Raw genomic sequence first — 13,663 nt, forward strand, 5'->3', positions numbered from 1 at the left:
AATAGGTACCATCATCCATATCAGAATAGGTACCACCATCCATATCAGAATAGCTACCACCATCCATATCAGAATAGGTGCCACCATCCATATCAGAATAGGTACCCCCATCCATATCAGAATAGGTGCCACCATCCATATCAGAATAGGTACCACCATCCATATCAGAATAGGTGCCACCATCCATATCAGAATAGGTGCCACCATCCATATCAGACTAGGTACCATCATCCATATCAGACTAGGTGCCACCATCCATATCAGACTAGGTACCACCATCCATATCAGAATAGGTACCACCATCCATATCAGACTAGGTGCCACCATCCATATCAGAATAGGTACCACCATCCATATCAGAATAGGTGCCACCATCCATATCAGAATAGGTACCATCATCCATATCAGAATAGGTACCATCATCCATATCAGAATAGGTACCACCATCCATATCAGAATAGCTACCACCATCCATATCAGAATAGGTGCCACCATCCATATCAGAATAGCTACCACCATCCATATCAGAATAGGTGCCACCATCCATATCAGAATAGGTACCACCATCCATATCAGAATAGGTACCACCATCCATATCAGAATAGGTACCACCATCCATATCAGAATAGGTACCACCATCCATATCAGACTAGGTGCCACCATCCATATCAGAATAGGTGCCACCATCCATATCAGACTAGGTACCACCATCCATATCAGACTAGGTATCACCATCCATATCAGAATAGGTGCCAGCATACATATCAGAATAGGTGCCACCATCCATATCAGAATAGGTGCCACCATCCATATCAGAATAGGTGCCACCATCCATATCAGAATAGGTACCACCATCCATATCAGAATAGGTACCACCATCCATATCAGAATAGGTGCCACCATCCATATCAGAATAGGTACCATCATCCATATCAGAATAGGTGCCACCATCCATATCAGAATAGGTACCACCATCCATATCAGAATAGGTACCACCATCCATATCAGACTAGGTGCCACCATCCATATCAGACTAGGTGCCACCATCCATATCAGAATAGGTGCCACCATACATATCAGAATAGGTGCCACCATCCATAGGTGCCACCATCCATATCAGAATAGGTGCCACCATTTATATAAGAATAGGTGCCACCATCCATATCAGAATAGGTGCCACCATCCATATCAAAATAGGTGTCACCATCCATATCAGAATAGGTGCCACCATCCATATCAGAATAGGTGCCACCATCCATATCAGAATAGGTGCCACCATCCATATCAGAATAGGTGCCACCATCCATATCAGAATAGGTGCCACCATCCATATCAGAATAGGTGCCAACATCCATATCAGAATAGGTGCCACCATCCATTTCAGAATAGGTGTCACCATCCATATCAGAAAAGGTGCCACCATCCATATCAGAATAGATGCCACCATCCATATCAGAATAGGTGCCACCATCCATATCAGAATAGGTATCACCAAACATTTCAGAATAGGTGTCACCATCCATATCAGAATAGGTACCACCATCCATATCAGAATAGCTGCAACCATCCATATCAGAATAGGTGCCACCATCCATATCAGAATAGATGCCACCATCCATATCAGAATAGATGCCACCATCCATATCAGAATAGGTGCCACCATCCATATCAGAATAGGTATCACCAAACATTTCAGAATAGGTGTCACCATCCATATCAGAATAGGTGCCACCATCCATATCAGAATAGCTGCAACCATCCATATCAGAATAGGTGCCACCATCCATATCAGAATAGGTACCACCATCCATATCAGAATAGGTGCCACCATTTATATAAGAATAGGTGCCACCATCCATATCAGAATAGGTACCACCATCCATATCAGAATAGGTGCCACCATCCATATCAGAATAGGTACCACCATCCATATCAGAATAGGTGCCACCATCCATATCAGAATAGATACCACCATCCATATCAGAATAGGTGCCACCATCCATATCAGAATAGGTGCCACCATTTATATAAGAATAGGTGCCACCATCCATATCAGAATAGGTACCACCATCCATATCAGAATAGGTGCCACCATCCATATCAGAATAGGTACCACCATCCATATCAGAATAGGTGCCACCATCCATATCAGAATAGATACCACCATCCATATCAGAATAGGTGCCACCATCCATATCAGAATAGGTGCCACCATTTATATAAGAATAGGTGCCACCATCCATATCAGAATAGGTACCACCATCCATATCAGAATAGGTGCCACCATCCATATCAGAATAGGTACCACCATCCATATCAGAATAGGTGCCACCATCCATATCAGAATAGGTGCCACCATCCATATCAGAATAGGTGCCACCATCCATATCAGAATAGGTGCCACCATCCATATCAGAATAGGTGCCACCATCCATATTAGAATAGGTGCAAACATCCATATCAGAATAGGTGCCACCATCCATATCAGAATAGGTGCCACCATCCATATCAGAATAGGTGCCACCATCCATATCAGAATATTTACCACCATCCATATCAGAATAGGTACCACCATCCATATCAGAATAGGTACCACCATCCATATCAGAATAGGTGCCACCATCCATATCAGAATAGGTACCACCATCCATATCAGAATGGGTGCCACCATCCATATCAGAATAGGTGCCACCATCCATATCAGAATAGGTGCCACCATCCATATCAGAATAGGTGCCACCATTTATGTAAGAATAGGTGCCACCATCCATATCAGAATAGGTGCCACCATCCATATCAAAATAGGTGCCACCATCCATATCAGAATAGGTGCCACCATCCATATCAGAATAGGTGCCACCATCCATATCAGAATAGGTGCCACCATCCATATCAGAATAGGTGCCACCATCCATATCAGAATAGGTGCCACCATCCATTTCAGAATAGGTGTCACCATCCATATCAGAAAAGGTGCCACCATCCATATCAGAATAGATGCCACCATCCATATCAGAATAGGTGCCACCATCCATATCAGAATAGGTATCACCATCCATTTCAGAATAGGTGTCACCATCCATATCAGAATAGGTGCCACCATCCATATCAGAATAGCTGCCACCATCCATATAAGAATATGTGCCACCATCCATATCAGAATAGGTACCACCATCCATATCAGAATAGGTGCCACCATTTATATAAGAATAGGTGCCACCATTCATATCAGAATAGGTACCACCATCCATATCAGAATAGGTGCCACCATCCATATCAGAATAGGTACCACCATCCATATCAGAATAGGTGCCACCATCCATTTCAGAATAGATACCACCATCCATATCAGAATAGGTGCCACCATCCATATCAGAATAGGTGCCACCATTTTATATAAGAATAGGTGCCACCATCCATATCAGAATAGGTGCCACCATTTTATATAAGAATAGGTGCCACCATCCATATCAGAATAGGTACCACAATCCATATCAGAATAGGTGCCACCATCCATATCAGAATAGGTGCCACCATCCATATCAGAATAGGTACCACCATCCATATCAGAATAGGTGCCACCATCCATATCAGAATAGGTGCCACCATCCATATCAAAATAGGTGCCACCATCCATATCAGAATAGATACCACCATCCATATCAGAATAGGTGCCACCATTCATATCAGAATAGGTGCCACCATTAATATAAGAATAGGTGCCACCATCCATATCAGAATAGGTACCACCATCCATATCAGAATAGGTGCCACCATCCATATCAGAATAGGTACCACCATCCATATCAGAATAGGTGCCACCATCCATATCAGAATAGGTGCCACCATCCATATCAGAATAGGTGCCACCATCCATATCAGAATAGGTGCCACCATCCATATCAGAATAGGTGCCACCATCCATATCAGAATAGGTTCCACCATCCATATCAGAATAGGTGCCACCATCCATATCAGAATAGGTACCACCATCCATATCAGAATAGGTACCACCATCCATATCAGAATAGGTAACACCATCCATATCAGAATAGGTGCCACCATCCATATCAGAATAGGTACCACCATCCATATCAGAATAGGTGCCACCATCCATATCAGAATAGGTGCCACCATCCATATCAGAATAGGTACCACCATCCATATCAGAATAGGTGCCACCATCCATATCAGAATAGGTACCACCATCCATATCAGAATAGGTGCCACCATCCATATCAGAATAGGTACCACCATCCATATCAGAATAGGTGCCACCATCCATATCAGAATAGGTGCCACCATCCATATCAGAATAGGTGCCACCATTTATATAAGAATAGGTGCCACCAACCATATCAGAATAGGTGCCACCATTTATATAAGAATAGGTGCCACTATCCATATCAGAATATGTACCACCATCCATATCAGAATAGGTGCCACCATCCATATCAGAATAGGTACCACCATCCATATCAGAACAGGTGCCACCATCCATATCAGAATAGGTACCACCATCCATATCAGAATAGGTGCCACCATCCATATCAGAATAGGTGCCACCATCCATATCAGAATAGGTGCCACCATCCATATCAGAATAGGTGCCACCATCCATATCAGAATAGGTGCCACCATCCATATCAGAATAGGTACCACCATCCATATCAGAATAGGTGCCACCATCCATATCAGAATAGGTACCACCATCCATATCAGAATAGGTACCACCATCCATATCAGAATAGGTACCACCATCCATATCAGAATAGGTGCCACCATCCATATCAGAATAGGTACCACCATCCATATCAGAATAGGTGCCACCATCCATATCAGAATAGGTACCACCATCCATATCAGAATAGGTGCCACCATTTATATAAGAATAGGTGCCACCATCCATATCAGAATAGGTGCCACCATCCATATCAGAATAGGTACCACCATCCATATCAGAATAGGTGCCACCATTTATATAAGAATAGGTGCCACCATCCATATCAGAATAGGTGCCACCATCCATATCAGAATAGATACCACCATCCATATCAGAATAGGTGCCACCATCCATATCAGAATAGGTGCCACCATTTATATAAGAATAGGTGCCACCATCCATATCAGAATAGGTACCACCATCCATATCAGAATAGGTGCCACCATCCATATCAGAATAGGTACCACCATCCATATCAGAATAGGTGCCACCATCCATATCAGAATAGGTGCCACCATCCATATCAGAATAGGTGCCACCATCCATATCAGAATAGGTGCCACCATCCATATCAGAATAGGTGCCACCATCCATATCAGAATAGGTGCCACCATCCATATCAGAATAGGTGCCACCATCCATATCAGAATAGGTGCCACCATCCATATCAGAATAGGTTCCACCATCCATATCAGAATAGGTGCCACCATCCATATCAGAATAGGTACCACCATCCATATCAGAATAGGTACCACCATCCATATCAGAATAGGTACCACCATCCATATCAGAATAGGTGCCACCATCCATATCAGAATAGGTACCACCATCCATATCAGAATAGGTGCCACCATCCATATCAGAATAGGTGCCACCATCCATATCAGAATAGGTGCCACCATCCATATCAGAATAGGTGCCACCATCCATATCAGAATAGGTACCACCATCCATATCAGAATAGGTGCCACCATCCATATCAGAATAGGTACCACCATCCATATCAGAATAGGTGCCACCATCCATATCAGAATAGGTGCCACCATCCATATCAGAATAGGTGCCACCATTTATATAAGAATAGGTGCCACCATCCATATCAGAATAGGTGCCACCATTTATATAAGAATAGGTGCCACTATCCATATCAGAATATGTACCACCATCCATATCAGAATAGGTGCCACCATCCATATCAGAATAGGTACCACCATCCATATCAGAATAGGTGCCACCATCCATATCAGAATAGGTGCCACCATCCATATCAGAATAGGTGCCACCATCCATATCAGAATAGGTGCCACCATCCATATCAGAATAGGTGCCACCATCCATATCAGAATAGGTGCCACCATCCATATCAGAATAGGTGCCACCATCCATATCAGAATAGGTGCCACCATCCATATCAAAATAGGTACCACCATCCATATCAGAATAGGTGCCACCATCCATATCAGAATAGGTACCACCATCCATATCAGAATAGGTACCACCATCCATATCAGAATAGGTACCACCATCCATATCAGAATAGGTGCCACCATCCATATCAGAATAGGTACCACCATCCATATCAGAATAGGTGCCACCATCCATATCAGAATAGGTACCACCATCCATATCAGAATAGGTGCCACCATTTATATAAGAATAGGTGCCACCATCCATATCAGAATAGGTGCCACCATCCATATCAGAATAGGTACCACCATCCATATCAGAATAGGTGCCACCATTTATATAAGAATAGGTGCCACCATCCATATCAGAATAGGTACCACCATCCATATCAGAATAGGTGCCACCATCCATATCAGAATAGGTACCACCATCCATATCAGAATAGGTGCCACCATCCATATCAGAATAGGTGCCACCATTTACATAAGAATAGGTGCCACCATCCATATCAGAATAGGTACCACCATCCATATCAGAATAGGTGCCACCATCCATATCAGAATAGGTACCACCATCCATATCAGAATAGGTGCCACCATCCATATCAGAATAGGTGCCACCATCCATATCAGAATAGGTGCCACCATCCATATCAGAATAGGTGCCACCATCCATATCAGAATAGGTGCCACCATCCATATCAGAATAGGTGCCACCATCCATATCAGAATAGGTGCCACCATCCATATCAGAATAGGTGCCACCATCCATATCAGAATAGGTGCCACCATCCATATCAGAATAGGTACCACCATCCATATCAGAATAGGTGCCACCATCCATATCAGAATAGGTACCACCATCCATATCAGAATAGGTACCACCATCCATATCATAATAGGTACCACCATCCATATCAGAATAGGTGCCACCATCCATATCAGAATAGGTGCCACCATTTATATAAGAATAGGTGCCACCATCCATATCAGAATAGGTACCACCATCCATATCAGAATAGGTACCACCATCCATATCAGAATAGGTGCCACCATCCATATCAGAATAGGTGCCACCATCCATTTCAGAATAGGTGCCACCATCCATATCAGAATAGGTGCCACCATCCATATCAGAATAGGTGCCACCATCCATATCAGAATAGGTGCCACCATCCATATCAGAATAGGTGCCACCATCCATATCAGAATAGGTACCACCATCCATATCAGAATAGGTGCCACCATCCATATCAGAATAGGTACCACCATCCATATCAGAATAGGTACCACCATCCATATCATAATAGGTACCACCATCCATATCAGAATAGGTGCCACCATCCATATCAGAATAGGTACCACCATCCATATCAGAATAGGTACCGCCATCCATATCAGAATAGGTGCCACCATCCATATCAGAATAGGTACCATCATCCATATCAGAATAGGTGCCATCATCCATATCAGAATAGGTGCCACCATCCATATCAGAATAGGTGCCACCATCCATATTAGAATAGGTGCAAACATCCATATCAGAATAGGTGCCACCATCCATATCAGAATAGGTGCCACCATCCATATCAGAATAGGTGCCACCATCCATATCAGAATATTTACCACCATCCATATCAGAATAGGTACCACCATCCATATCAGAATAGGTACCACCATCCATATCAGAATAGGTGCCACCATCCATATCAGAATGGGTGCCACCATCCATATCAGAATAGGTGCCACCATCCATATCAGAATAGGTGCCACCATCCATATCAGAATAGGTGCCACCATTTATGTAAGAATAGGTGCCACCATCCATATCAGAATAGGTGCCACCATCCATATCAAAATAGGTGCCACCATCCATATCAGAATAGGTGCCACCATCCATATCAGAATAGGTGCCACCATCCATATCAGAATAGGTGCCACCATTTATATAAGAATAGGTGCCACCATCCATATCAGAATAGGTGCCACCATCCATATCAGAATAGGTGCCACCATTTATATAAGAATAGGTGCCACCATCCATATCATAATAGGTACCACCATCCATATCAGAATAGGTGCCACCATCCATATCAGAATAGGTGCCACCATTTATATAAGAATAGGTGCCACCATCCATATCAGAATAGGTACCACCATCCATATCAGAATAGGTACCACCATCCATATCAGAATAGGTGCCACCATCCATATCAGAATAGGTGCCACCATCCATTTCAGAATAGGTGCCACCATCCATATCAGAATAGGTGCCACCATCCATATCAGAATAGGTGCCACCATCCATATCAGAATAGGTGCCACCATCCATATCAGAATAGGTGCCACCATCCATATCAGAATAGGTACCACCATCCATATCAGAATAGGTGCCACCATCCATATCAGAATAGGTACCACCATCCATATCAGAATAGGTACCACCATCCATATCATAATAGGTACCACCATCCATATCAGAATAGGTGCCACCATCCATATCAGAATAGGTACCACCATCCATATCAGAATAGGTACCGCCATCCATATCAGAATAGGTGCCACCATCCATATCAGAATAGGTACCATCATCCATATCAGAATAGGTGCCATCATCCATATCAGAATAGGTGCCACCATCCATATCAGAATAGGTGCCACCATCCATATTAGAATAGGTGCAAACATCCATATCAGAATAGGTGCCACCATCCATATCAGAATAGGTGCCACCATCCATATCAGAATAGGTGCCACCATCCATATCAGAATATTTACCACCATCCATATCAGAATAGGTACCACCATCCATATCAGAATAGGTACCACCATCCATATCAGAATAGGTGCCACCATCCATATCAGAATGGGTGCCACCATCCATATCAGAATAGGTGCCACCATCCATATCAGAATAGGTGCCACCATCCATATCAGAATAGGTGCCACCATTTATGTAAGAATAGGTGCCACCATCCATATCAGAATAGGTGCCACCATCCATATCAAAATAGGTGCCACCATCCATATCAGAATAGGTGCCACCATCCATATCAGAATAGGTGCCACCATCCATATCAGAATAGGTGCCACCATCCATATCAGAATAGGTGCCACCATCCATATCAGAATAGGTGCCACCATCCATTTCAGAATAGGTGTCACCATCCATATCAGAATAGGTGCCACCATCCATATCAGAATAGCTGCCACCATCCATATCAGAATATGTGCCACCATCCATATCAGAATAGGTACCACCATCCATATCAGAATAGGTGCCACCATTTATATAAGAATAGGTGCCACCATTCATATCAGAATAGGTACCACCATCCATATCAGAATAGGTGCCACCATCCATATCAGAATAGGTACCACCATCCATATCAGAATAGGTGCCACCATCCATTTCAGAATAGATACCACCATCCATATCAGAATAGGTGCCACCATCCATATCAGAATAGGTGCCACCATTTTATATAAGAATAGGTGCCACCATCCATATCAGAATAGGTGCCACCATTTTATATAAGAATAGGTGCCACCATCCATATCAGAATAGGTACCACAATCCATATCAGAATAGGTGCCACCATCCATATCAGAATAGGTGCCACCATCCATATCAGAATAGGTACCACCATCCATATCAGAATAGGTGCCACCATCCATATCAGAATAGGTGCCACCATCCATATCAAAATAGGTGCCACCATCCATATCAGAATAGATACCACCATCCATATCAGAATAGGTGCCACCATTCATATCAGAATAGGTGCCACCATTAATATAAGAATAGGTGCCACCATCCATATCAGAATAGGTACCACCATCCATATCAGAATAGGTGCCACCATCCATATCAGAATAGGTACCACCATCCATATCAGAATAGGTGCCACCATCCATATCAGAATAGGTGCCACCATCCATATCAGAATAGGTGCCACCATCCATATCAGAATAGGTGCCACCATCCATATCAGAATAGGTGCCACCATCCATATCAGAATAGGTTCCACCATCCATATCAGAATAGGTGCCACCATCCATATCAGAATAGGTACCACCATCCATATCAGAATAGGTACCACCATCCATATCAGAATAGGTAACACCATCCATATCAGAATAGGTGCCACCATCCATATCAGAATAGGTACCACCATCCATATCAGAATAGGTGCCACCATCCATATCAGAATAGGTGCCACCATCCATATCAGAATAGGTACCACCATCCATATCAGAATAGGTGCCACCATCCATATCAGAATAGGTACCACCATCCATATCAGAATAGGTGCCACCATCCATATCAGAATAGGTACCACCATCCATATCAGAATAGGTGCCACCATCCATATCAGAATAGGTGCCACCATCCATATCAGAATAGGTGCCACCATTTATATAAGAATAGGTGCCACCAACCATATCAGAATAGGTGCCACCATTTATATAAGAATAGGTGCCACTATCCATATCAGAATATGTACCACCATCCATATCAGAATAGGTGCCACCATCCATATCAGAATAGGTACCACCATCCATATCAGAACAGGTGCCACCATCCATATCAGAATAGGTACCACCATCCATATCAGAATAGGTGCCACCATCCATATCAGAATAGGTGCCACCATCCATATCAGAATAGGTGCCACCATCCATATCAGAATAGGTGCCACCATCCATATCAGAATAGGTGCCACCATCCATATCAGAATAGGTACCACCATCCATATCAGAATAGGTGCCACCATCCATATCAGAATAGGTACCACCATCCATATCAGAATAGGTACCACCATCCATATCAGAATAGGTACCACCATCCATATCAGAATAGGTGCCACCATCCATATCAGAATAGGTACCACCATCCATATCAGAATAGGTGCCACCATCCATATCAGAATAGGTACCACCATCCATATCAGAATAGGTGCCACCATTTATATAAGAATAGGTGCCACCATCCATATCAGAATAGGTGCCACCATCCATATCAGAATAGGTACCACCATCCATATCAGAATAGGTGCCACCATTTATATAAGAATAGGTGCCACCATCCATATCAGAATAGGTGCCACCATCCATATCAGAATAGATACCACCATCCATATCAGAATAGGTGCCACCATCCATATCAGAATAGGTGCCACCATTTATATAAGAATAGGTGCCACCATCCATATCAGAATAGGTACCACCATCCATATCAGAATAGGTGCCACCATCCATATCAGAATAGGTACCACCATCCATATCAGAATAGGTGCCACCATCCATATCAGAATAGGTGCCACCATCCATATCAGAATAGGTGCCACCATCCATATCAGAATAGGTTCCACCATCCATATCAGAATAGGTGCCACCATCCATATCAGAATAGGTACCACCATCCATATCAGAATAGGTACCACCATCCATATCAGAATAGGTACCACCATCCATATCAGAATAGGTGCCACCATCCATATCAGAATAGGTACCACCATCCATATCAGAATAGGTGCCACCATCCATATCAGAATAGGTGCCACCATCCATATCAGAATAGGTGCCACCATCCATATCAGAATAGGTACCACCATCCATATCAGAATAGGTGCCACCATCCATATCAGAATAGGTACCACCATCCATATCAGAATAGGTGCCACCATCCATATCAGAATAGGTGCCACCATCCATATCAGAATAGGTGCCACCATTTATATAAGAATAGGTGCCACCATCCATATCAGAATAGGTGCCACCATTTATATAAGAATAGGTGCCACTATCCATATCAGAATATGTACCACCATCCATATCAGAATAGGTGCCACCATCCATATCAGAATAGGTACCACCATCCATATCAGAATAGGTGCCACCATCCATATCAGAATAGGTGCCACCATCCATATCAGAATAGGTGCCACCATCCATATCAGAATAGGTGCCACCATCCATATCAGAATAGGTGCCACCATCCATATCAGAATAGGTGCCACCATCCATATCAGAATAGGTGCCACCATCCATATCAGAATAGGTGCCACCATCCATATCAAAATAGGTACCACCATCCATATCAGAATAGGTGCCACCATCCATATCAGAATAGGTACCACCATCCATATCAGAATAGGTACCACCATCCATATCAGAATAGGTACCACCATCCATATCAGAATAGGTGCCACCATCCATATCAGAATAGGTACCACCATCCATATCAGAATAGGTGCCACCATCCATATCAGAATAGGTACCACCATCCATATCAGAATAGGTGCCACCATTTATATAAGAATAGGTGCCACCATCCATATCAGAATAGGTGCCACCATCCATATCAGAATAGGTACCACCATCCATATCAGAATAGGTGCCACCATTTATATAAGAATAGGTGCCACCATCCATATCAGAATAGGTACCACCATCCATATCAGAATAGGTGCCACCATCCATATCAGAATAGGTACCACCATCCATATCAGAATAGGTGCCACCATCCATATCAGAATAGGTGCCACCATTTACATAAGAATAGGTGCCACCATCCATATCAGAATAGGTACCACCATCCATATCAGAATAGGTGCCACCATCCATATCAGAATAGGTGCCACCATTTACATAAGAATAGGTGCCACCATCCATATCAGAATAGGTACCACCATCCATATCAGAATAGATACCACCATCCATATCAGAATAGGTACCACCATCCATATCAGAATAGGTGCCACCATCCATATCAGAATAGGTGCCACCATCCATATCAGAATAGGTGCCACCATCCATATCAGAATAGGTGCCACCATCCATATCAGAATAGGTGCCACCATCCATATCAGAATAGGTGCCACCATCCATATCAGAATAGGTGCCACCATCCATATCAGAATAGGTGCCACCATCCATATCAGAATAGGTGCCACCATCCATATCAGAATAGGTACCACCATCCATATCAGAATAGGTGCCACCATCCATATCAGAATAGGTACCACCATCCATATCAGAATAGGTACCACCATCCATATCATAATAGGTACCACCATCCATATCAGAATAGGTGCCACCATCCATATCAGAATAGGTGCCACCATTTATATAAGAATAGGTGCCACCATCCATATCAGAATAGGTACCACCATCCATATCAGAATAGGTACCACCATCCATATCAGAATAGGTGCCACCATCCATATCAGAATAGGTGCCACCATCCATTTCAGAATAGGTGCCACCATCCATATCAGAATAGGTGCCACCATCCATATCAGAATAGGTGCCACCATCCATATCAGAATAGGTGCCACCATCCATATCAGAATAGGTGCCACCATCCATATCAGAATAGGTACCACCATCCATATCAGAATAGGTGCCACCATCCATATCAGAATAGGTACCACCATCCATATCAGAATAGGTACCACCATCCATATCATAATAGGTACCACCATCCATATCAGAATAGGTGCCACCATCCATATCAGAATAGGTACCA

The sequence above is a fragment of the Hyla sarda genome, chromosome 2, assembly GCF_029499605.1.
Source record: "Hyla sarda isolate aHylSar1 chromosome 2, aHylSar1.hap1, whole genome shotgun sequence".
Taxonomy (NCBI): domain Eukaryota; kingdom Metazoa; phylum Chordata; class Amphibia; order Anura; family Hylidae; genus Hyla; species Hyla sarda.